The sequence below is a fragment of the Malaclemys terrapin genome, chromosome 6, assembly GCF_027887155.1.
Source record: "Malaclemys terrapin pileata isolate rMalTer1 chromosome 6, rMalTer1.hap1, whole genome shotgun sequence".
Lineage (NCBI taxonomy): Eukaryota > Metazoa > Chordata > Testudines > Emydidae > Malaclemys > Malaclemys terrapin.
The window spans coordinates 107,289,314-107,313,972 of record NC_071510.1 but is presented as its reverse complement, the minus strand read 5'-3'; the positions used below and the strand labels follow the sequence as shown (position 1 = coordinate 107,313,972).

General features: G+C 41.6%; 1 protein-coding gene across 5 annotated transcripts in view; it reads right to left on the bottom strand.

Moving 5' to 3' along the window:
* LIFR (LIF receptor subunit alpha) overlaps positions 1-21,861 on the bottom strand; it is a 95,331-nt gene extending 73,470 nt beyond the window's left edge. The window contains exons 1-2 of one of the 5 annotated variants that reach the window (XM_054033002.1): positions 21,528-21,861; positions 7,360-7,409 (exon numbers count right to left, since the gene is read on the bottom strand). The gene's annotated coding sequence lies outside the window, so the exon portion shown is untranslated. Of the gene's footprint in view, positions 1-7,359; positions 7,410-8,834; positions 8,853-13,423; positions 13,445-21,096; positions 21,223-21,527 lie in introns of those variants that run through there. The other 4 variants (XM_054033000.1, XM_054032999.1, XM_054033001.1 and 1 more) reach the window with 4 other exon arrangements.
* Between the last annotated feature and the right edge of the window lie 2,798 nt (positions 21,862-24,659).

Below are 24,659 nucleotides of genomic sequence, written 5' to 3'. Positions count from 1 at the left end.
CCTGCTCATCCTCAGCAGCGAGATATCTTTCATAATGATCACATCCTGTGGCAAGTGTGGGGACAGGAATGATTATCAGGCCCCCCATACAGTGCTGGCTCGTCCCAAGAGCCACGTGTCCAGTGTACAGCAGGGTCCAGGAAGAGTGACTTACCTGCCCCCTGTGGCTACTCACCATTTTGGGGGTCTTGTGGCTCATGTGTGCTTGCCTGGGGTCAGTCAGTTAGTGACAGGTGTGAGAGTACTGGCTGTGTTTTAAAGCACTGAATCAGCGTTCTCTGTGTTGCAAACAATACTGCTTCTGTAAAACATTGCATTGAAACTTCACAGAGATGACTGTGGGAGCCCAGCCTCCCTCTGTTATTGGTGGCTGAAGGGCTGCACCGAATTAGAAAGCGGCCATGAAGAACTAAGGAGGATTTTGTGCGTGAAGTTATGATGCACTCCGCCACCGAGAAACAGGAATCGAAGTAGTGGTAGGACAGTGAGAAGAGGGACCGAAAGGAGAACGCAACATGCCAGAATGAAGCCACGGAGCGGCTCTTAAAGATTATGGAGTGCCAAGTAGACACACTCCAGGCAATACTAGCTCTTCAAACCGACCAGCTCTGTGCCCTCCCTCCCCTGCAGCCGGTGTCACAAAACTTCCCCTACTGTGATCTTCTGGGCTGGGAAGAAAGTCCAGGCTTGCAGCTTCCTGAACAGGCCAGTGTTCCGAAAGATGCATGCGTCATGAACCTTTCCGGACCAGCCTGCATTAATGTTCGTGAAACGCCCACGTGATCCACAAGCGCCTGGAGAACCATTGAGAAATACCCTTGTGATTACTGTACTCAGAGGCTAGGTGGGCTGGTGCCAGAATTGGAATATGCCTGCCATCTATCACTCCTCCGCAGTTAGGAAAGCCTATTTGTGCAAAGCCATCCACAATGTCACGCACGTTGTCCAGAGTCACGTCTTTCAGAACAGGATGCGATTAATGGTCCAGTAGACTTCCATCAACACGAATCCAACTGTCAACTTTTCCACTGCGAACTGGTTAGCAACCAATTGGTAGCAGTCTGGAGTAGCCAGCTTCCACAGTGCAATCGCTACACGCTTCTCGAATAGCAGGGCAGCTTTCATTCTCGTGTCCTCACGCTGCAGGGCTGGGACAAGCTCTCACACAGTCCCATGAATATGGCTTTCCTCATCCGAAAGTTCTGCAGCCACTGATTGTCATCCCAGATGTGATCCTACCACTCAGTGCTTATTTCCCGAGCCCAAAAGCAGCATTCCACTGTTGTCAGCACCTCCATGAATGCCACAAGCAATCTTGTGTCGTAGCTACTACGCGTGACGAGATCAATGTTGCACTCCTCTTGCCTTTGTAGTTTAAGGAATAACTCCACTGCCACTCGTGACGTGTTGGTCAGAGCAAGCAGCATACTGGTCAACAGTGTGGGATCCATTCCTGCAGCCCGAAAAGGCAGGGTGCGCAATACAGAAACTGTTGAAAGATGGCGCCAAATGAGGACGGAAGCACAGGAATTGCTGGGATGAGAAGCAATGCATCACAAGGCATTGGCACAGGACCCAGGATGCCCCGCAACTCCCTCCGCCTTCCCACAACTCTTAGCAGCAGAAGAGAAAGAGGTGCTCGGTGGGATAGCTGCCCAGAGTGCACCACTCCGAATACCACTGCAAGTGCCGCAAGTGTGAACACGCTATTGCGCAAACAGCTAACAGTGTGCACACAACAACAGTTTCCCTTCAGCGCTCTCTGAGCAGCGCTGTAACTCCCAGCGCGGCAACTCTGCCAGTGTAGGCAGGCCCTCAGAAGAAATCTGAAAGGTACAACAGTGCTGTAAGAGTCAGGCCCAGAGAAAAAAAGAGGACACAAGACAAGTGAAATGAAAAGCTGTACCTAGCAGGCCAGATGAAAGGGTAAGAAGAGAGAAAGAGGCACCCAAGAATTGAAAGATTTATTTTTATTCACTTTATCCACATCTAAGGTAAACCTACCTAGGAGCTTTTGCAGAATTTCAGGCCAGATACATTTTGCATAATGTTTATGTTATTTCAACTGGATCACCACTCTATTCTTAATAAATCTCATATTAAGTTAAAACAGACCCATGACTTGGGTGTTAATCTGAGACTCCTTTCTCATAACATGTTCCAATGTTGCTATCTCCAGTGGGACCACTAGTGTAAACCAACTACTAGCATTTTAACCTCTGAGGGCAAGATTTTACAAAGCACGAAGAGGACTTTCAATGGGAGCTGAATCTTACTCTTGAATCGAAAATCTCAGCCTGTGCTGTCTAGACTTTTTCCATGCAAGTGGCTAAAATTCAAGCACACTCATCATTGCTACATTTGCAAGAGCTGCACTAAGAAAAAAAATCTAGTATAGACTGTTTGGGAATTTCATGCAGACTGTCCCAGAGAAGTGAACCAGTGTTCACGCTATCACATGAGACCAGGATCCTCGGACAAAAGAGCACAGATTCTTCTCCCTATCATTTCCAGAACTGCAGATGGTCAACACCTACTCATCTAGATTAAAACTGAGTTTAAGGGCCTGAAGGTACTTTATCAATTAAATACGAAGTATTATTTTCATGCCTTACAGCTCAATATACCACATGATGGAAGCTACTATGATAGTTGAACCAGAAGTCACTAGCATTAGTTCATGAAATTTTAACCTGTTTGAGCAAAACATTTTGACACCTACTGTAAATGGCAAGTCAACAATATCATCTTAAGGTGAAGGACTCTACTATTTTATCTTTGTGAATCTGAAAAAGTTATGCAAACTTCTTGCTGCCCTGGAATTCAGTGAGCTCATATTCACACTTCCTTGAATTCTTGAACTGTGCAGTGAACAAGTACACTGACCAAGGACACAAGTCCAGGATTACTTCAGGATATTTGAATACCCACTCCATATTTTCAGCACCTTGTTTCTATGCTATAAAGAAGTATAACCCATGCACAGAACATTGAAACCTTTTTAGTAGATTTGTTTGAAGATATAATGTAATTAAATTATATTAGACATAGGTTTTCCCACTGTCAATCTGCATTTATTAATATATCATAATAAATCATTACATATATCAAACACTCACAGACATGCCAACATATGGTCTGAAATCTCAGAAATAAATTTCTGGTAATAAAAGAACTCAATACAATGGTCGTAAGAGTAAAGTTTTCAGAACAGAAAATTATTCACAGCAATATTGTCCACTATGCTTTACTAAATGTAGGCCTCAGAGCCCAATGCCAATGCACACACTCACTAGTGTGTGTACAGGGTCATAGGAGAGGGAAGAAAAATAAATCTTGCATTTCTATTTTGGTAGGTTCTAACACAGCCCCTATCACCACAGTATCCAAGTGCCTAGTTTAGTAGATGCCATGTAGAGCCTGCCACTGGATGATCAAGGTGTTAAAGGAGCACACAAGGAAGACAATGCTATTGCAGAGAAGCAAACAATTCTTGGCATCAGTCTTCGCTGCATAGGATATTCTGGTGTCTTTAAAAAGTTTCCACGCAGCTTGCAGAGATTTCACTTTTGGCAGTGTATCCTTTAATTTCTGTTTAACTAACCACCTCATTATTGTGTAGTTCCCCTTTCTGAAATTAAATTCTACAGTGTTGGGCCACTCTGGTGTTTTTACTGCCACATGGATATTAAATTTAATTATATTATGGTCACTATTACCAAGCAATCCAGCTATATTCACCTCTTGGACCAGATCCTGTGCTCCACTTAGGACGGGGCGGGCAAACTTTTTGGCTTGAGAGCCACAGCGGGTTTCCAAAATTGTATGGAGGGCTGGTTAGGGGAGGCTGTGCCTTCCCAAACACCCAGGTGTGGCCCGGCCCCCTACGGCATCCGACCCCCCCTGCTTCTCGCCCCCTGGTGGAGGGAAGAGGGGGAGCGGGAAAAAAAAGGTGCCACCCACTGCAGCGCTTTTACTGACGGGGCAGCGCTCCGGGTCTTCAGCAGCACCTCAGCGGCGGGACCTTCACTCATTCCGCAGGTCTTCGGCGGCATTTCGGCGATGAAGCTTCAGTGCCGCCGAAGACACCCGGAGCGAGTGAAGGTCGCTGCCCCATCAGTAAAAGCGCCGCAGCGGGTGGCGCCTTTTTTTCCCCCGCTCCCGGGTAAAATTAAAAAGGCGCCACTTGTGCTCGATGGGGGAGCGGCCGCTGCCCGCTCCCCCTCCCCCAGCTACGCTACTGCCTGATGGCCCCACCCGGGACCCATGCCCCATCCAATCCCCCCGTTTCCTTTCCCCTGACGGCCCCCCTGGGACGCCTGCCCCATCCACCCCTCTCTGTCCCCTGACCACCCCCAGACCCTCCGCCCCTGATTGCCCCCCGCAGCCCCATCCAACCCCTCCTCTCATTCCTGATTGCCCCCCCTCCGGGACCCCTGCCACATCCAACCATCCCTTCTCCCTGACCGCCCCCAGAACCCCTGACCCTGACTGCCCCCACCACCCCATCCAACCCCCCCCCCTCCTGGCTGCCCCCCTGGGACTCTACACCCATTCAACCCCCCTATTCCTCGCCCTCTGACCATCCTGATCCCTATCCACACCCCCGCCCCTGACCACCACCCCAACTCCCCTGTTCTCTATCCAACCCCCCCTGCTCCCTGTCCCCTTACTGCGCTGCCTGGAGCGCTGATGGCTGGCGGCACTACAGCCACGCCGCCCAGAGCACCAGGATAGGCAGCCGTGCCACCCAGCTGGAGCCAGCCATGTCACCGCACAGCACAGAGCACTGGGTCAGGCTGCGGTTCTGCAGCTGCGCTGCCCAGCAGGAGCTCACAGCCCCACCGCCTGGAGCACTACGCTGGCGGCGCAGTGAGCTGAGGCTGCGGAGGAGGGGGAACAGCTCACGGGTCGGGCAGGAGGGTCCCGCAGGCGGGATGTGGCCCCCGGGCTGTAGTTTGCCCACCTCTGACTTAAGACTAAATCAAGAATTGTCTCTCCTCTGGTGGGTTCTAGGACCAGATGCTCCAAGAAGCAGTCATTTAAGGTGTCAAGAAACTTTCTCTCTGCATCCTGTCCTGAGGTGACATGTACCAGTCAATATGGGGATAACTGAAATCCCCCCATTACTATTGAGTTTTTATTTGAATAGCCTCTCTAATCTCCCTGAGCATTTCATAGTCACTATCACCATCCTAGTCAGGTGGTCGGTAATATATCCCTACCACTATATTCTTATTCTTAGAGCATGGAATTTCTATCCATAGAGATTCTATGGTACAGTTTGATTCATTTATGATTTTTACTTCATTTGATTCTACGCTTTCTTTCACATATGTCACTCCCCCCCACCACAACCTGTTCTGACCTTCCGATATATTTTGTACCCTTTTATATTTTGTATATTTTGAAAGGGAAAGACAATAAAGATAGAACATATAATAATTCCTCTACATAAATCAACAGCATGCCCACACCCTGAATAATGTGTAGTTTTGGTCGCCTCATCCCACAAACAATACATTAGAATTGGAAAAGATACAGAGAAGGGCAACAAAGTGATTAGGGGTATGGAACAGCTTCCATATGAGGAGAGAATAAAAACTGGGGATGTTAATCTCAGAAAAGAGATGACTAATGGGGGATATGATCAAAGTCTATAAAATCATGTGGAGAAAGTAAATAGGGAATTTACCCCTTCATATAACATAAGAATCAGGGTCACCCAATGAAATTAATAAACAGCAGGTCTAAAAACAAACATAAGGAAATATTTTATCAAAGAACTCTGAGTCAATCTGTGGAACTCATTGCCAGGGGATATTGGGAAGGCAAAAAGTATAAGCGGGTTAAAATATATATATATATAAAAGTTATATTATATAAGTTCATAGAGAATAGGTCTATCAATGGCTATTAGCCAAGATGGTCAGGGAAGTAAGCCCATGCTCTGAGTGTGCCTAAACCTTTAACTGCCAGGATCTGGGAGTGAATGACAGTGGATAGATCACTCAATAATTGCTCTGTTCTGTTCATTCCCTCTGAAGCATGTGGCACTGGCCACTGTCAGAATATAGTATCAGAGGGGTAGCCGTGTTTGTCGCTTTTTACAGATCCAGACTAAGAGTCCTGTGGCACCTTATAGACTAACAGACGTATTGGAGCATAAGCTTTCGTGAGTGAATACCCACTTCGTCAGATACATGCATGGGTATTCACCCACGAAAGCTTATGCTCCAATACGTCTGTTTAGTCTATAAGGTGCCACAGTACTCTTTGTCGCTTTTGTCAGAATATAGGATACTAAAGTAGAGGGACCATTGGTCTGACCCAGTATGGCCACTTAAATTAGCCTAGATGAAAAAAGGCTTGTTGAATATAAAAACCTTATTTAATGAAATACTCTCAATTTTTTACAGTGTTTATAAGCAATAATATCAAACTATTTTGTACTTCATGGCCTTTGCTCTTCTTGCCAAAACAGAACAGCCTATTTAGTTTTATGATGGGATAACAGCTGCATGTTGCAAGTCCACTGACAGTTATTGTTGCAATTCCAGCTACTTATTTAATACAAAGGACAATGATCTGAAGTTGGAATCAGACACTAAAGAACCTACAACTTTTAATACTGTGAAGTTTTTCCAATAAAGCATGTAACTTAACTGCTAAAAAGGAGACCACTTGAATATCAAAAGCACTTTTGTTAAAATAAGCCTTCTGAAATGCAAAGTGAAAAACTGATCAGTGATGCTTCCATAATTAAACATAAGATTATTGGAGAACTTGATTGTCTATTGTGACATAGACAGTAGCGTCTCACATGGAGATGCCCAATCTTTATATTCTAGTAATAAAATAATAAATTATCAAGAAATTATTTTTCTATACATATTTTCCTTCATTAACTCATCTTTCAATCTGGAGCTTGAATCTCCCGCAGTGTCCCCAATTACCAACTACCAGCAGTCATCTGGAATTGTCACACTTCACTGGTTCCCACAGAATAACTATTTCCAAATCTCTGAACAAGACTAACATTGGCTACTGAGTAATGAAGCAGTAAACAAAGAAGTTAAGCATATCAACTATATCTGATGACTCCCAAACTAATCTCCAATGGAAAAAGGTGCATCTATGATGATAATTTTACAGATCAGTCCAGACTGGGGAAGGAGTTATCAGAGGACAGAAACTAGCAGGCAAGAAGTCTTTCTCCCTCATAAATCATCTGCTAGCCCAGTACTGAGGTAGTAGTGTATTAAATTATGAGAGCTACTAATAATGACAGGAAGGAAGCCCCAAGCTAAATAGAGATCGCAAACTTGGAATTACTCCTTTAGAAAACAAAAAACAAACCTGCAACTTTGGATTTCACACAAAGTCCTCCACTTAAGAAAATCCTCCTCCTAAAGGAAACAGTAGAAGAGAAAAGCAAATTCAATTTGCAACTTGTTGTGGACATGTGAAATGAAGTCCACCTTGTGCCTCTGCAGACTGCTTCTTCTTCAATAATACTGAGTGGGCCAGGAGAAGGCTGCTGTACTTGCAGTGACCCAGGTCTAGAGCAAATCACCTTTTCCGGTGTAAGGCTCTGAGATTAAATGCCATATAGCGACACTAGTCTTATGAGCGCTCCCATCTCAAACTTCTGGGGTGAGCTGAGGGCCTATGAATACCCCCTTGTTTTTCTAAGTTTTTTCTTTTGGCAATTCAAAAAAAGTTTAATTTTAGAACAATAAAGACACCCATACATAGATTTCAAAAACCCACATCAAGTATTAAAAATTACCAAATCAAATACAAAACTCAATATGCTCTTCCGAGGAACCAGCTTTATGACATAACCATGGCCTGCAATATGGTTTGTTTCGCTTTCCTTTCTCCTTCTCCTGCCGGCAATAAAAAATTTTCGTATTAGAAATTCAGGTGTTGCTCACCTATGAAGACCCTATGGCCAACTGGAGAACTGGCAGGTTTATGACAGACTCCAGAAATTAAACCCTGATAACAGAGGGGATGTGATTATTATTCACGGTGTTTTAAGCAATGGTGTTTGTTTAACTCAAATGAGGACTCAGGAAGTTTCCAGTCCACATCTGTGAAGTGACCCCACAAAACAGAAGACAAGATCTGACATTCTGAATATTTAAATTTAAAGAACAAAACAGAATCTAATTTAAACTTTTCTGCACTTCTTTATTCATCGTAGGGCAGCCAAAATAACCCATCAATAAAATACTTGAAATGAAAAAATGTGCTTGACAATTATAAAACAAAACCCGCTTTTTTTGCCTCTCATATTGTAATCAATGGGGCTACTCATAATAGTAAAGTTAAGCAATTGCCTAGTATTTGCAATACTGGAGTCTTAGTTCTGATGAAGGCTAAGCTCACATTTCTGGAATCATGGTATGTATTTCTATATTATATTTAACCTGCTCACAGGCAAAACTAGCAGAATTAATATTTATTCTTTGTATTGCAGCGGGGGCCTCATTGTGCAGGGTGCTGTACAAAAGGATAGTAAGAAAGAACATGCTCCAAATCATTGAAAACATTCTATTTTTAAATTATACATGATAAATTCCTGTTTTTTTTTCTTTAACTCTGTCTATTCTTTTAAATTAACAGCAAAGTGGAAAAAAATATTTTTTTAAAATAAATCTATTTTTGTATTTAATTTAAATAAATTTTTCTTTTAAAAATAAACTATTTGAAATTAAATTTGAAATTAGGACAACCTTTAAAGCCTAAATTTAGTATAATCTATTAAAATAATCTGAATTAAAAAGTAATATTCAAGCAGTACATGTTTTCTACTGACCACTAACCTGGTGGAAGTCACTGGCTGTGCATCTGGAATCAGAATTTGCTGAAGTGCAAGAACAGCTTTTGACCACAGAAGCCTCCTATGCATATGCAGAGAGAATATATTCTTCATTTCCATTTAGTCAACTATTTCAGTTCAGTGATTAGTTCATTCAAAGTTGAGAAACTGATTAGCAGTTGAAAAAGAAGCAAGACGTACCATGGATTTATATAGAGGCAACATGATATTTTCTGTCTCATTATCTATCCCCTTTCTTAATGATTCCCACATTATGTTTGCTTTTTTGACTATCCACTTCCCATCTACAGATGAGAACTAATTCAGAGAGGATGAGAGCTACTAGTTCTAAAATCATCAAGGACACGGTGATTATAAATAATACTTCCTTTATTTAATAAACCAATTTTAAATGAAAAACATGTGTTGATAAACTTGAGAAAAAAATACATATCTAACACATCAGGCAGTGTTATTTAACTAAATTTTAAAATGCTGGTTTTGCGCATTTTTAACTGAATTCCAATTTTCATTAAATAATCATTTATACCAAGGTTTCCTGCTTGCCAATTTAAATCATGATTAAGAATAGTGATTTAAGTTAGTCCACCCAGAATAGTAAATCTCATTCCTTGGCCAGCTCCCTCTTCTTCCCTCCCTCACACACACTCAGAGTGAGTGTCAGTCACTTTGCAATGTTGTGGGAGAAAAAAAGTCCACAGTGGTTGATGACAATAGTGTACTGTCAGTTATCCATGCCTAGTTACATCGTCCATAATCACCTGAACAGAATGGTTGTCTAGTTAGATTAATTTACTGAAGTTAAAGAAACTGACACACTGTAGGCAAGTGTCAAGAGCTGAAATACTACATGGTATGTAATGTTTTAAGACACAGGAAATACTAACACAACAGTAATTCATCAGAAAGTATGGATCTGTAGTTTCAGGAATATCTTGTTCCTCTGATTACTAAGAAATCAATTTAATTCTCGTAAACTACTGTCATACCTTAAAAATGTCTTAGACATTCACAGCTAAATGGATATTGCATAACCACTCCCCACTATTCTGTGTATTATTTATTTAATATAAAACCCCTAGGTAGGTGTTTAGTCTATTTATACAATATTCATACACAATTATTTGATTCTTTTAAGGTACACTGAACTCAATCCAGACATCACACATTTATTTTAAACAAAGTAAGGCTATGATTTAGTCATGGTATTTTTAGTAAAAGTCATGGACAGGTCACAGACAATAAACAAAAAGTCACAGCCCATGACCTGTCCATGACTTGTACTATATAAATAACCCTAACTAAAACTTAGGTACTCTGAGGCGGGAGACAACCTGCGGACACTGCTGCAGCTCAGGGAGGGAGGGAGCAGGGGCATTCCGGCATGCCACCGCTGCTGCTTTGTCCAGGGGGGAGGGGCCACCTGGGGCCCCGCCGCTGCTCCCGGACCATTGCTCTGGGGCAGCGTCTGGCTCCAGCTGCCTGGGGCCAGCCAGTCAGTCGCACCGGCCACTGCAGAAGTCACGGAGGTCCCGGAAAGTCATGGAATCCGTGACTTCCGTGAAAGACTCACAGCCTTAATTATAAGCCACCTCTATAGAGATTTTTTTCTTCATTGTGTATTTCACAGAATTCAGCCAGAGATATAGTGACACTCTACTCACGAGGCCAAGGATGCTCTTATCTTACTTTTCTAAGTTCAGACATACGTCACACAATTCGTTTGAATTTCATAGTGTAACACTTTAACAAGTCACAATTGACTTTGTGTATGAAATGTTCTTGTTCAGCAAAAGTGTTCTCAATAGCTCACCGGAAAGCAAGAGTCATAAAACCTACTTAACATTTAAAACCCAATAACACTGACATAACAGGCTTTCAAGGTTATTAAAGTAAAGTCAGTCAGTAAAGAGTTATTTCAGTTCTATAACCTTACATATTGAAGATCTTCCCCTAAGATCCTTGCAGTCATTACACATGCAAAATTTATTTCATTATTACATGAATACATAAGACTGCTGATAGAAGATATACAGCATGTGGTGGCAATATAACATACATATCAGAAACCAGGTTATCAAACCTTCTCACTAGATTCACTGTACAATATATGTTTAGAGAACAATAGGGACATAAACATAAATTGTTTTACTTGCAAACATTTGCTCTTTGCACTTCTGGTATGGATGTGAATTTCCCATCCCTCAACTTTTCCCCCAGTACCTGACACAGGACATTAAATATACTTTGTTTTCAAGTAACTCAGATTTATTTTTTATAGTAAGCAACAAACAAGAAAAAAACACCGCTTTACCTTTGGGGCTTCCAAAAAAGTAAGAATGTATTTTTAAAAAAAAATCACTAGAAGATTTTCCATACCCAGTATTTTGGACTGCAAACTCAACTTCAAAGGAAATTAATTAGCATTGCCAGTAATGGGAACGAGTTTACAGCAAGCCAGTAAACCACTATAAATGATTTTCAAATGGGATAATCAAAGTTCATATGTGCCAGATATTGAAAAGATGAAAGTGTCTAACCAGCCTTGGCATGCTGTTCTGCAATTATGCTACAGCTGATCTTATATAAATATTGTAAGTAACCCCACCCCCGCCACACACACAGAGTAATGCACCCTGGTCCCAATCTTGCAAATATAAGCATGTGAGTAACTTTGCTCAGATTAATAAATACATGCTTACACGTTTTTGCATTGTAGACCAGGGCCAATTTTGCATACTCCTATGATGGAAGGCTCACACCTAAATTCTATCAAGGCAAGATTGGGCGCTAAAGCATTAAGAGCAAAATTTAAAGCCTGGAGGGGGTAAGGATAAAGGTGTGTGGGGTTTTTTTATATGTGGAGTTGTTGTAGAAATGTTGGTCCCAGGATATTACAGAGACAAGGCAATATCTCTTATTGGACCAACTTCAGTTGGTAAGAGACACTAGTTTACAAACAAAACACTACAAACATACACCTGCATATAAGTATGCATAAAAGGGGAAGGTGGCATTTTGTTTCATATAACCACTGAGAAACTGATCCTGCAAACACTGTGCTGAGTGCCATGATTACACTCCATTATTTTCAAGAGACCACTTGCAGCAGTAAATTTTACACTGTAAGTATTTGCAGGATAAATCCCTAATATAGCATGAAATATTGAATAATCTCAATAAACATTAAATCAAAGGGTAAGCAACAAAACCCCAAAACCTTATTTTTTGTACTAACTCAGCAGTTAAGTTTTCTATGTGGATACTTCCACAGTGTGTGCTAACAATGAAAGAGAATAAAAAAAAGAAGAAATGGTTGTTTCCACAGAATTCAGAGAACAAAGCAGCACACATTAACATTAATACAGTACAGTGCTTAAATGGATATTTTCAACATAAAAATCACTTCTGATATTTTTTTGTTTATAACTGTTACAAGTAGGGTGACCAGACAGCAAGTGTGAATAATCGGGACGAGGGTGAGAGGGTAATAGGCACTTATAAAGACAAAGCCCCAAATATCGGGACTGTCCCTATAAAATCGGGACATCTGGTCACCCTAGTTACAAGAAGCATTTTTTTATTGAAACTTGGAGAATGGGGGAGAGTCAGCTTACCTGACAACACTTTGCATATAATATTTAGGTCCCAATAATGCAAATACTTAGTTGTGTGCGTATGTATTTTGCAGGGTTAGGGCCTAAATCAGTTTCCCCTGCTTGAATGGGTTCTTCATACACTAACTGAAGGGAAAAAATGGAAAAATAGAAAAATGCATTTCTAAAACCACAGGGGAACTACAGCAGACATAGTACTTCAAAAAAACAATTTTTTAAAAGTTTAAAATAACTTTGAAGTTGACATTGTCCCTTTATTGACTCCCATTACAACAACCTATAGTAAATCAGAACTTACTCCATCCTTTTTCTCCCCAGCTTCCACTATTTGTTTGAAGTCATCAACAAAATAAGAATTAAAACTCTAAAATAATAGAATTTCTACTTTGCAAGTTTCCCAGATATCAAAGATGAACTACACAGAAAAGAAATACAGTAATACTATTAGTGTGCATATAATATCAGTAATTAAATCTAGTCATGTTTTCAATCAGCAATTTTCTAATATAGACCATTTACACTCAATATCCTTACCGGTCTGAAAACACACATAACAACCCTTCCCCCAACTGCTGGTTTTATAAAACAAACAAACAACAAGCATAGCCCAAAGCTGTGTCAATCTTATTACATAAGGCCCCTGGTCTTAAAAATGTTATATTGCATATAGTAACAACATGGTACTGTGAGGTAACATAACTCAAGAGAATAAAAGAAAAATTTACAAATAGGACCATAGAAGTTAGTGACAGAAATTGTTTAAATAATCACGGAGTCCATTCTCTTGCAGAATCAAGCATACTCTCCTAAAAGTGGGCATGACAAATGAAGAACTACAAAAGCAGCCCAAGGTCTGGATACCATGCATTACTGCAAGAGACTACAAGAAGCTCCATCTATTTAGTTCATCCATTAGAAGCTTAATGTGACTTGTTGATCATTTACAAGTACTCACATGGAGAGAAGATTTCTGATAGTAGAGAGCTCTTTACCCTAGCAGACAGAGGGCATAACGATCCAATGGCTGGAAGCTGAAGCTAGACAAATCTGGCTTAAAAATAAAGTGCAATTTTGTAAACAGGGAAGGTGATTAACTCTTGGACCAGCTGACCTAGCGATGTGGCAGATTCCTTATCACTTAAAGACTATAAATCAAGATTGGATGTCTTTCTAAAACAGGGGTCGGCAACCTTTGGCACGCGACTCGCCAGGGTAAGCACATCCCTCGCCCGCTTGGCTTCCCGCAGCCCCCATTGGCCTGGGACAGCGAACCGTGGCCAGTGGGAGCCGTGATCGGCCGAACCTGTTGACGCGGCAGGTAAACAAACTGGCCCGGCCCGCCAGGGTGCTTACCCTGGCGAGCCGTGTGCAAGAGGTTGCCGACCCCTGTTCTAAAAGATATGCTCACCCAGAAATGATAGGCTTGACGGAGAAATTACTGGGTGAAGTTCTGTAGGCTGTGTCATGCTGAAAGTCAGACTAGATGATCCAATAGGTCCCTTCTTGCCTTAAAAAAAAAAACAAAAAAACAATCTATTAACCTAGGAATAAAAGGGCCTAGGGAAGGCAGCATGGAAGGAGCCAATCCAGCAAATCTTTGAACAAAGGTTTGTAACATAGGGTGCCAAATTTGTTATAAAGATATGACTAAGAGAAATGATCTTTGATTTGACCCGTGAGACAGCATTTGGTCAAACATATCTTCTTATGAAAATATCATATCATTTCACTGGAAAAAAACAACAGACAACCATCTGTAATATGGATGACGTGACAATATTGTTCTATATTGGGATCTCATGCAATATTAATAACTCATCTGCTTCAAGCAGATGAATTTATATGCCTAGAGCCTTATGTGCCAAGGATTCTCTATAGCTCTATTTTTTTCCCTGTGGTCGGGGGAAAGGGAAGACATGTAGACACCTGATGACAGACAAAAGGTGCTGCTTCAAAACCTGCAAATAAACCGACAGAAGTTTTCTTGTGCCACTTGTGCCCATCTGACATTAAGATTGTAATGGGCTTTTTTAAGTTCCATAGCAAACACACACACCATTATATTAAAGTCTCTCAAGGACTAAAACATTAAAAGCTTCTCTCCTTTGTTCTAGCTCTTGAGTGGTTCTAAACCTCAAAGATTAAATGTCTATCTTTTTCACCACAAGCTCTGAAGCTGCTCCAAAACCTGAAATAATATGGAAAGATCAGTTTGAGCGATTTCCTCTGAAAAAAGGATGCTTGTAATTCCCATCCACCTTTGAGCAGCACAGTTAGAAGCCCAGATAATACTGGGCAACATAATTTTCTTCTAAATTTCATTAGACATAAGCAATACTTCTGCTCTGCTGTATTAACAGCAATTATTATTCAAGCGTTATTTTATAAGTCCATATGCAGAGATTTTGAAGCCGCAGGGTTAAATCAGATTATCTAGTCTGACTTCGTGAATATCACAAGTCACAGAATTTCACCCAGTTACTACCCTTGTAGTGTGCCCAGTTACCCAAGCTTTAGCTAACGTCACCAGATAATTTGTGAAGTGTTAACAAAAATGAGTTGTGTAGATTAAAGGCATACTGAAGTTCCTCAAACAAACGTTTACAATCCAGAAATTAACACAAACATTTATCATTTATGTAATTCTGTAAGAACACAATACAGGTTCTAAAGGCCAATCTACACTAATATAGATGTAGATCACTCCTAGCATAGATGCAGGTTGGAATAGTTTATACCACTTCCCTAAACGAAACAAGCTATACTGGCAAAAGCACTTTTCTTGCCAGTGCAACTGCTTCTAGGGCATTTGCCAGTAGAGAAATGTCATTTAAAAAAACAAAAACTACACATACATACACTCCCCTAACCAATATTACTGTACTAGCACAAGTTTCTAGTGTAGACCTGCCCTAATACTGAACACACAATGTAGCTGAAACCCTCCTTTAGTTATTTAAAGAGTGGCACCTTCAGACTCCCTATAGCTGAGAATACAGCTCTGCATTGTTTGGTGCTGATAAAGTATTAGCACCTGTTGTAGGGGAAACAGAATCCTGAATTCAAAGTGTGTCAGTTCTCTCACTTAAGATGCAAAATGCACACAATTTCGCCAAGTGAGACATGTGCAGTCCTGGTCCCAATCATTCCCAGCACTAAAATCACCGAACTTCTTTGGCGAACCACTTAGATTTCATTTGAATGTGGTGGGGACTTTCTTACGAGGCAAATTTTACAATGTAGAGAGAGGGAGGAGTAGGGCATAGCTACAGTGTTCTCCCTGTTCCCATGAGATGCATTTTATAACTGGAGCCTAATTTATGCCCCCCACCCCTTCTTGGTGAGAACCACATCCAAATCACAGGCAGATCCCAGCCTTTGGAGGAAGGGAGAGCTGTTTCTGCTGCACCATTCCCTCTTGACCTTATCTGGATAATAGTTCTGCAATGTGACTAGAAGAGGAGGGTTGGGGGACAGGGACTCTTCAGGAATCTTACATCCCCAAACCCATAGAGATTCTCTGACTTAAGTTCCTACTCACAGGAGTCATTTTTAAATTAGACCAGCCCCCCGCTCACCCCCTTCCCATGCAGTAGAATCCTCCCTACTAAGGAGGATTCCAGGGGTAGTGGCTGATATGGGAGACTGAAATGAACCAACCATGGAATCACTGCCAAAAATGTGAATTCTTGCATTTCCCCTGAAATCCAGGCTGAATTCCAGTGACCTGTAAGTTCAGGGGTCTGAATCTTCCATGTGCTCCATAGGGAGGGAGGACAATGATAAACAAGAGAAAACTTCACAAACAGAAATGTACAGAGTTCCTAGTCTTTATGGGGCCTAATGGGAAATCCCTCCTGGGGACAATTTTGGATCAGGCAGTGAACGCCTGACATTTGGCTGTTGGCCTACAAACAGGAAAGTCAAAGAGTAATTTCGACATTAAATAGACTGTAAGGCCTTTGTGTTTGCAGAGCGCCTAACAGAAGCGGTCCCGGAGCCAACTGGGTCCTTTAGTCACTACTGCAATATAAGCAGTAATAAAAACAACAGGAGCAGCAGCATTCCAAATGCAGCTCCATCATTTGAACTGGAATTTTTTTACCTGCCTCTCTCAGTCCAGCAGTGATAGCTGCTGGACTGTGAGAGACGCAAATAAACCCTTTTGGGCCACAAGTCAGACACATTTTTTACTCATTTTTGTTCTCTCGTTGCACCACTACCCCCAGTTCAGAGGCATTCTACATAATGCACAGCAAAAATCAATGACCAAACAGTTAGCACGTACAAAAAGAGAGACAAATTAATGCTTCCATATCATTATTTAATGTATCAAATCAGAAGGCCTAGTTCTACCCAGGTACTACTTATTATTTAATATTTGTATTGTAGTAGTACTTAGGAGCCCTAGTTATGGACCAGGACTGCAGTTGGCACTGTACAAATACAGAACATAGAGAGGGTCCACTCCCCACTGAGTTCTACCTATCTAGGTAAGTTATATCACTGTAGTTCTGAGCAATGAGTTTTCAACCTCATTTGCATAATTGTATTCCTCTGTAGTTCACTATACTTAAATATACCTTCCTCATACTTCAAAACACATTCAAAGTCCAAGACTCCAATGTGAGATTTTAGTATAAAACAGTTTGCCTAATTTATGTTAATTTAAATGCTTTTGCATTGTTTTAAGGAGCTTCCTGTTCCCCCATTTCTTCCTTCAACTAATGATAACAATGTATAACACATACAAGAAAGGATCATGGCTTATTTCAAGGTAGCTTTCTTTTATTAATAGGAATGTATATAACAAGATTGTTGGAGGAAAACAAAGACAAATATGCCCCAACATGCTTTAGAACTACACAGAAAGGAGTGGCTACATTTGCCATACAAATCAGCATTCCTATTCCAAACTAATACATAAATAAAAAGGTTCTCCAACTTTTGAGGGGATGTAATACAAATATAAATGGAAGGGGAAAAAAACACATCTACTGAGTCATCTGTATGAAAACCTAATCCTGTTGCATTGACCTTGCAATACATTAATTCTACACCACAGAGCCAGTATAAAATGTGTGTTTAAAAAAATAAGACTTTATGAACTTGACCCACTACCAAAAAAAGCCTATCTATTGAACCACTGGTCTATTTTTAACTGGACATTTCACATAGAAAGTTTACTATCTTATTTTTATACAAATCCTATTAAATGGGCATGAAACAACATTACATTAGTCATTTCTGCAATAAAACAAATTAATGCTCTAACAGGACTGTTACTGATAGATTTACAGAATCATATAATGTTCTAAAAGTGTATATGGAGATTACATATTCAGATAGCCTTATTGAGGCACAAAAATGTCTTATAATGCGTGCAAACCATACACTGTCTGAAAACAGATCTGACCTTATTGCAGCAGTTCACATTCTACAACAAACCCTTAAAAAATATTCAGAACCCTTAATTTCTGGGTTAAGGTCACTGTAGCAGTGGCTTTATGACCATAAATATGCAAGTTTATCCATAAGTATCGACACGTCTCTTGCAAAGAAAATCCCCACTCCAGGCCACTGCTGGCTAGTCACGGTTCCACACCATTTAAAGAGGCTAGCAGTGTGGCTTCCTTATGCTCTGTCTCTGCCTGGAGGACCAAAGGATGAGTGGGGAAGTCTCTCCTTTTCCTTGTGCATCTGCAAAGGGATTGGGTACAATATTTGCTATGAGCCATACTGTCCAGTTCGGGTCACTATATCGGATTAAAGATACCGTTAAAAAAATGGACATAATACAGTGGAGATTTATCAAAGGTGATCTATCAAAGACGATGAAAAGATTAAATGGTGATAAGGAGGGATTTACAAGAGACCTATGTAAACAACAAGAAACAAGCAGAGCACCTAACTCAAATGATCTGATCTCTCCACAAAAACTATACTCCCCCAACAACAGTATTTCTATCTAAATAATCAGAGTTAGCTGAATGTAGTTTGCCATGGTCTTCACCAACCAGGCTGTTGACAACAGTATTCAGACATAGTAAAATTTCATAGACCCACTCCTTACATTTACAGCTCTTTCCCCAGCCTCCACCATCTCTCTTATTCTTGGTCTACACTAGGTCCTGATCCTGCAAACCCTTATACACATAATTAACTTTCCTACTGTGAGCAGTCCCATTGAAATCCAAGGTAGTAAAGATAAGCACAAGCGCATCCTGTTTGCAGGATAATGGCTTACACTGTAAGATCCTTGGAGCAGGAATTTTCTTTATCTTCTAGTAAAAAAAACATGCATACCTATGGTCCTACATAAATTATAACAACGTGGGAAATTGGTTCAATCAGAATTGTTAAATCTTGATAGAAAATGGCTGAGAGGTGACAGGACTTAACATTTAAGTTACCTCTGAGGTACTAAACCGGTTAAGTCTGATGATCTGTTCAAGGTCATTCAATAGGCCAGAACTAACGGTTGTAAGGTTTGAGAGAACTATAACAAGAATTCAAATGAAGTATTATTTTGCAGAAAAGTGAAGAGGAAGAATAGACTTCCAACTGGGATGACAGACACAATCAAGATTACTTTAGTTAAACTTTGGTAACCGTATTGACTTTTACATGAGACATTAAGCAGTTTTGTCTCTGAAGTAGGCAGCCTACCCTCAGGGGGCAATGAGGACCTGTCCAATTTGGTTATGGTCTATGACACTATTTTTGCAATACTCTGGTACAAAAAGTTTAAGTGTTTTTAAATCTGAAAATCTCTGTAAAAAAGTGGGAATGATAATTCTTGGCATGAAGGCTAACGGCTGCTTCTGGCACTTGATCTAAGATAATTACTAGTACTTATCCATGGGTTCAATCCTACTTACAATGAAGTTAAGAGGCAGTTGATCATTGACTTCAATAGAAGGAGGATCAAGCCCTATATATCACTATAACTTGTAAATTCTTTCACACAGAAGGGAGAGAGGGGGCAAATATAATACAATATTGTTGGTTCTGAGTCAAATTTACTTACACTTGAAGAATTTTAAGTCACAACACTATACATTTATCTCTTCTAAGCGACTTCAAATATTATAAAACAGAACATTTTTGTGTTGCATTTTAAAAAAGAAATATGTATGACAAACTGGAGAAATGGGCTGAAATAAATAAGATGAAATTCAATAAGGACAAATGGAAAGTATTACAGTTAGGAAGGAACCAATTGCACAAATACAAAATGAGAGATGATTGCCTCGTAAGGAATACTGAAGAAAAGGATCTGGAGGTTTTAGTGAATCACATACTAAATATGAGTCAACAATGTAATGCTGTTGCTTTTTTTTTTTCTTCAAACATACTTCTGGGATATATTAGCAGGAGTGTTGTAAACCGGACATGAGAAGTAATTGTTAAACTCTATTCAGCACTGATAAAGCCTCAAAACGAGTATTGTGTCCAGATCTGGGTACCACATTTCAGGAAAGATGTGGACAAATGGAAGAAAGTCCAGAGGAGAACAACAAAAATGATTAAACGTCTAGAAAACATGATCTACAAGGAAAGACTGAAAAAATGGGTTTGTTTAGTCTGGAGAAGAGAAGATTGGGGGGGACATAACTTTCTTCAAGCACATAAAAAAAACGTTATGAAGAGGAAGGTGATAAACTGTTCTCCTTAACATGGAGCCCAGGACAAGAAGCAATGGGCTTAAACTGCAGCAAAAGGAGATTTAGATTAGACATCAGGAAAAACTTCTTAACTATAAGGGTAGTTAAGCACTGGAACAAAAACTAGGGTGGTTGTGGGATCTCTGTCATTGGAGGTTTTTAAGAACAAGTTACACAAACATCTTTCAGGGATGATCTAGATAATACTTAGTCCTGCCTCCATGCAGGGGACCAGACTAGATGACCTATCAAGGTCCCTTCCAGTTGTATACCTCCATGATTCTACAAACACTGAGCACTTAAAATTAAAATAGGCACAAAGTCCCTGCGCAGATCTAGGACTAGATATAGAGTCCTGTACTGATCAAAAACAGCATAGAATAAATAATCCAACCTTTTAGAACCAGAGTCATATTGCAGCTGCATGTCTAAGAATTTCCCATATAATGACTACTAATTGAACTAAATTATTCATACATATTCCAAATTTCCCTCAAAAACCTCATCTAACAGATAAAAAGGGAGGATTGCATGCTACTTACTCAAGAGAAATTGTGTTTACATTTTGCTTTCAAGAATTTAATAAATACACAATCTATCAACTGCAGTCTTGAATAAGTAATAACTGTTTACAAAACAAAACTCAATGTAACTCCGGCCCAGGTTGGGAGCAGAATCATAAATAGATCCTAAGACACCATTAGGAGTTTATGGAGTTCCTAACAAGTCATTCCTTTACCATGTACAGCGGACATTTATTTACCCTCCAATACCAACTGACACGGGGGTTCAAAGATTTTTTTTGTAAATTTATTTGATAACTATTTTTCATTCTGAAACAAAAAGCCGCTTAAACCACGGAGTTCCTCCAGCAGAATCACCCCCGGCCCAGGAATGCATTCCCACGTTTCCACCCACGCAGAACCGCATCAGCGAGCGCCAGCGCCGAGTCCGCCCTTACCCGCGTGTAAACACAGCCACCTCCTAAAACGGGAGACGGTCAGGGGAGCAGCAGGAAAGGCGCCGGCTCCAGACTGGGGGGTCCGATTCCTGAGCCAAGTGCCAACGGCAGTGACCTAACCGGGCTGCGAGGAGAGGCAGCAGCGCCGCTGACAGACGCGATCGCTCCCTGGAGAATGGGAGGGACGGCGTGTGGCAGGGGGTGGCACTGAGCCCGCTCCCCGGGCACCTCCCTGTCCGTGTGTCCCATCCCCTGCCCTGGCCGGGGGGCGCACTGGCAGAGGGGGCTCGGCGCTGCGTGTTGGGGGAGGCGGCCGGGGCGCTACCCGCACGGCTGCTGGCTAGGAGGGGGCCACCCAGGGTCAGCCTGGGGAGAGCTCCCCCGACCGGTCCCTCTCCCCAGCTCTGCAGGTCCCCTCCGCCGACACTCACCTGCTAGCGCCTCTCCCGCAGCCTGGTCCCGCGGGCGGCGAGCCCTGAGCAGCAGCTACGCGGGGCGCCCCATGCCGCACGGGGCCCAGCTCCGGCTGCCGCTGCCGGCTCTGCGCTGCGCAGCCAGGGCAGGAAGGCGGGGAGGGGATTGCGGGGGCCGGCGTCTCCACAGGGAGAGGGATGGAGGCGAGCGGAGCCTGCGCGCTGGAGCTGCGGGCGGGCCGCTGGCGTTGACACAGCAGGATCGGGGTCGGGCCCCGAGGCGGCGGCAGCTGCCCAGGCTCTGCCCAGCCGGCAGGGGAAGGGGGAGGGGAAGGAGGCGGTGGCTTCGCCGCCGGAGCGCACAGCAGCCCGGCTTGGGGGGGAGGCGCTGTCGGGCTGGCCGGGGTTTGAATCTCAGCCGGCCCATGACACCCAGCCACTTCTACTGCCCGGGGCTGGGTTGTGCCGCAGAGCAGCACTGATACGCCAGGCTAACTGGGGCTCGCTGTTTCCTGCGAGCGGCCCCTTCTGTCTGTCCGTCTGTCTGTCGCTCTCCAAGCACCGGGACAGAGGAGGGTGCGGTGACTTGGAGCCAGTGTCACAAAAAACAAAGCGCGGGGGAATCATTGGGCTGTTATAAACACTTTGATCATCGCTTTCCCCTTCCTCCCTCTGTCTCGGAGCCCTGATCCTGCCATCAGAGAGAGAAATGACTACTAGTTTCCAGTTAGCTGAGTGAAGAGCAAAATGTAACCAACCAACCACAAAGATTTCTAAAAGCACTGCATATAGTCAGTTTTACAGTTTTCCCGCTATGATCGTGGATTGCTGCACCCAGGCAGGTCTGATTGCAAGATCAGGTCCTTGCCCAGGAAGCCTTTATAACAGGAAGGTGCATTCCCTTATATTCCTTTAATACATCATCTTTGTGCCCAAGTTTTGCAGTGATAATGGTATAAACCACATTCCCATTTTATACTACTGTGTATTTTGTATTAAATATGAGAATTTTAATACAAATATTCTGCAGATGAAAGGCTTGGCTTATCTTCCACAGCCTGGTGCTCCTGATCTGTAACAAACAACACACACTTGTTTTTTCATCCTGTCTTATCTTGCTTTCTCTCCCATCATAACGTAGCACGGTCGGCTGCCACAGTTAAAGCAAAACTTATTTGCATCTATTGCATTTTACCTTTAGGGCATTTATTTTACTGGTTGCATTACCTCTGGTTTCCCAATAAAGGATTTGCTGTCTTGAAGGGCTGAGTTTTGGAACACATACTGAGCCTTCAAAAACAAAATGCAGAAGTATGATCTAAATTCTGTCACTGACTTTTATAGAAGCAGGGTCAAACCCTTGGGTGTTAGCATTCTGGACAGCCAGTGAAGAGGATTAAAATTCACTGGTAATAGGCTAGCTAACTTGTTTTATTGGTTATTACTTATAAAATAACTTCTCTGTTGACTAGGTCAGAGAAAACTTGCTAGTTTTCTCTAGGGTTGTAAATGTCAAATGAAAGTGAGCAGAACAGGCAGGGGCTTTTTCCTTAATGAGAATTTCCTGGAGCCATTTAGTCTTGCCTTTAAAGACATGTTGAATTTATTTATGGCAGGGGAAAGAAACGGATGCCTTAATGCTGTGGGACTTTTCCTCTACGCATTGTTTCCCATTTCCGCAGTTGTATTTGGCAATCACTTTCCTCCAGCTAATGAAGAATGCAAGAGAAATGATGTGCTGAGAAGTAATATTTTGCATATTCTGTGCTATGCACATTTGATAGTGTATGGAGTTTTGCCAAATAGATTATATGAACATTTTAAAAAATTGCCTGGCCTATTAGCTGATATCAGTACACGTGAAACCTGTGTAATGTAAGTACATGTTGCTTGGAGGCCCTGTTAGATGTGATAGGCAAGTCTTTTTTATTAACTTTATAATCCCTTTTAAAATTTATATTTATAATGCAGTTATCAACAAGGCAGCTTTGGGGCCTGAGTGCCTGCTCTCATTGAAGTCAATTGCAAAACTCACATTGACTGCAATGGGAGCAGGAGCAGGTCCTTTTATAGAAGGCATCATTCGTGCAAGAACAGGTTTTTAGGAACATTGGATAGTGGATATATTTTTGGTACATTCACAAGGCAACAGCTTTTGCCTAAGAAATCTCAGTGGAAGCATGTGTGTGTTGCCAAGCTCCTTCCCGAGCTATTCTTGGACCAGAGCAACCTCTAAGGAATTCCATAATTAAGACTTTTAAGATAGCTCTCCATTAGGGACCCAATCCTGCAAATCCCAGGGATGAGCTGGCAATATGTTATCAGGGAGTCTCCACAAAACTTCCTGTTCTCCTTTGCCAGTGATAAACTCTGTGTACAATTTAAGAGGTGCACAAGTTTACAGAGAAGAGCAATGAAGAACTAAACATCTGTATCCTCATTTAATTTAAATAAATTACATTAATAAATTGTACATTCTCATGAATGTAAAAAAAGAGAAAGGTAAATCACATGGCCAATAAAAAATTAATTCTAATGCACGTGCTGGAAATGTTTATACTTTACTTACGTTCCATTCCTGAAAAACATACTAGGTGAAATTAATTACAGTTATGGCAAAAGTCTCATTGGCTTAAGTGGAGCCAGGATTTCACCCACTGAGAATACTGAGGATACTGATAATTCAGCAGATGGATTGTGCTCCCTGTGCTGCAGGAAACACTATATCTATCTTTAACACCCATGCTGCAAACTTTATTCAATTAATACGTATTGCAATGTTAATCAGCTATTTGCATGATTAAATGCTCTATGAGGGAGCCTTTGTCTATTAAAATATTCTGCATGATGTACGTTAACTCAGTATATTGCAGGATTGATCCCTATATTACACTGCTAGTGCAGTATCCAATGGGATTACTCACATGATTAAAGTTAAGCACATGTTTAAATGCCATGCTGGATCAGATAGCTCAGCGACTTACAGTACTATATGAAACCAATCCTGCAAGTCGGTGCAACAAGATACAGAAGAGGTCTTGAAAGAAACCAGTGCAACTAAATATAAATTTCTAAATAAAGGATAAAAGACAAAAAAATGGTAACAGTCTTACTAACTGTGTAGTGGTGAGTGGAATTTAAATCTGATTT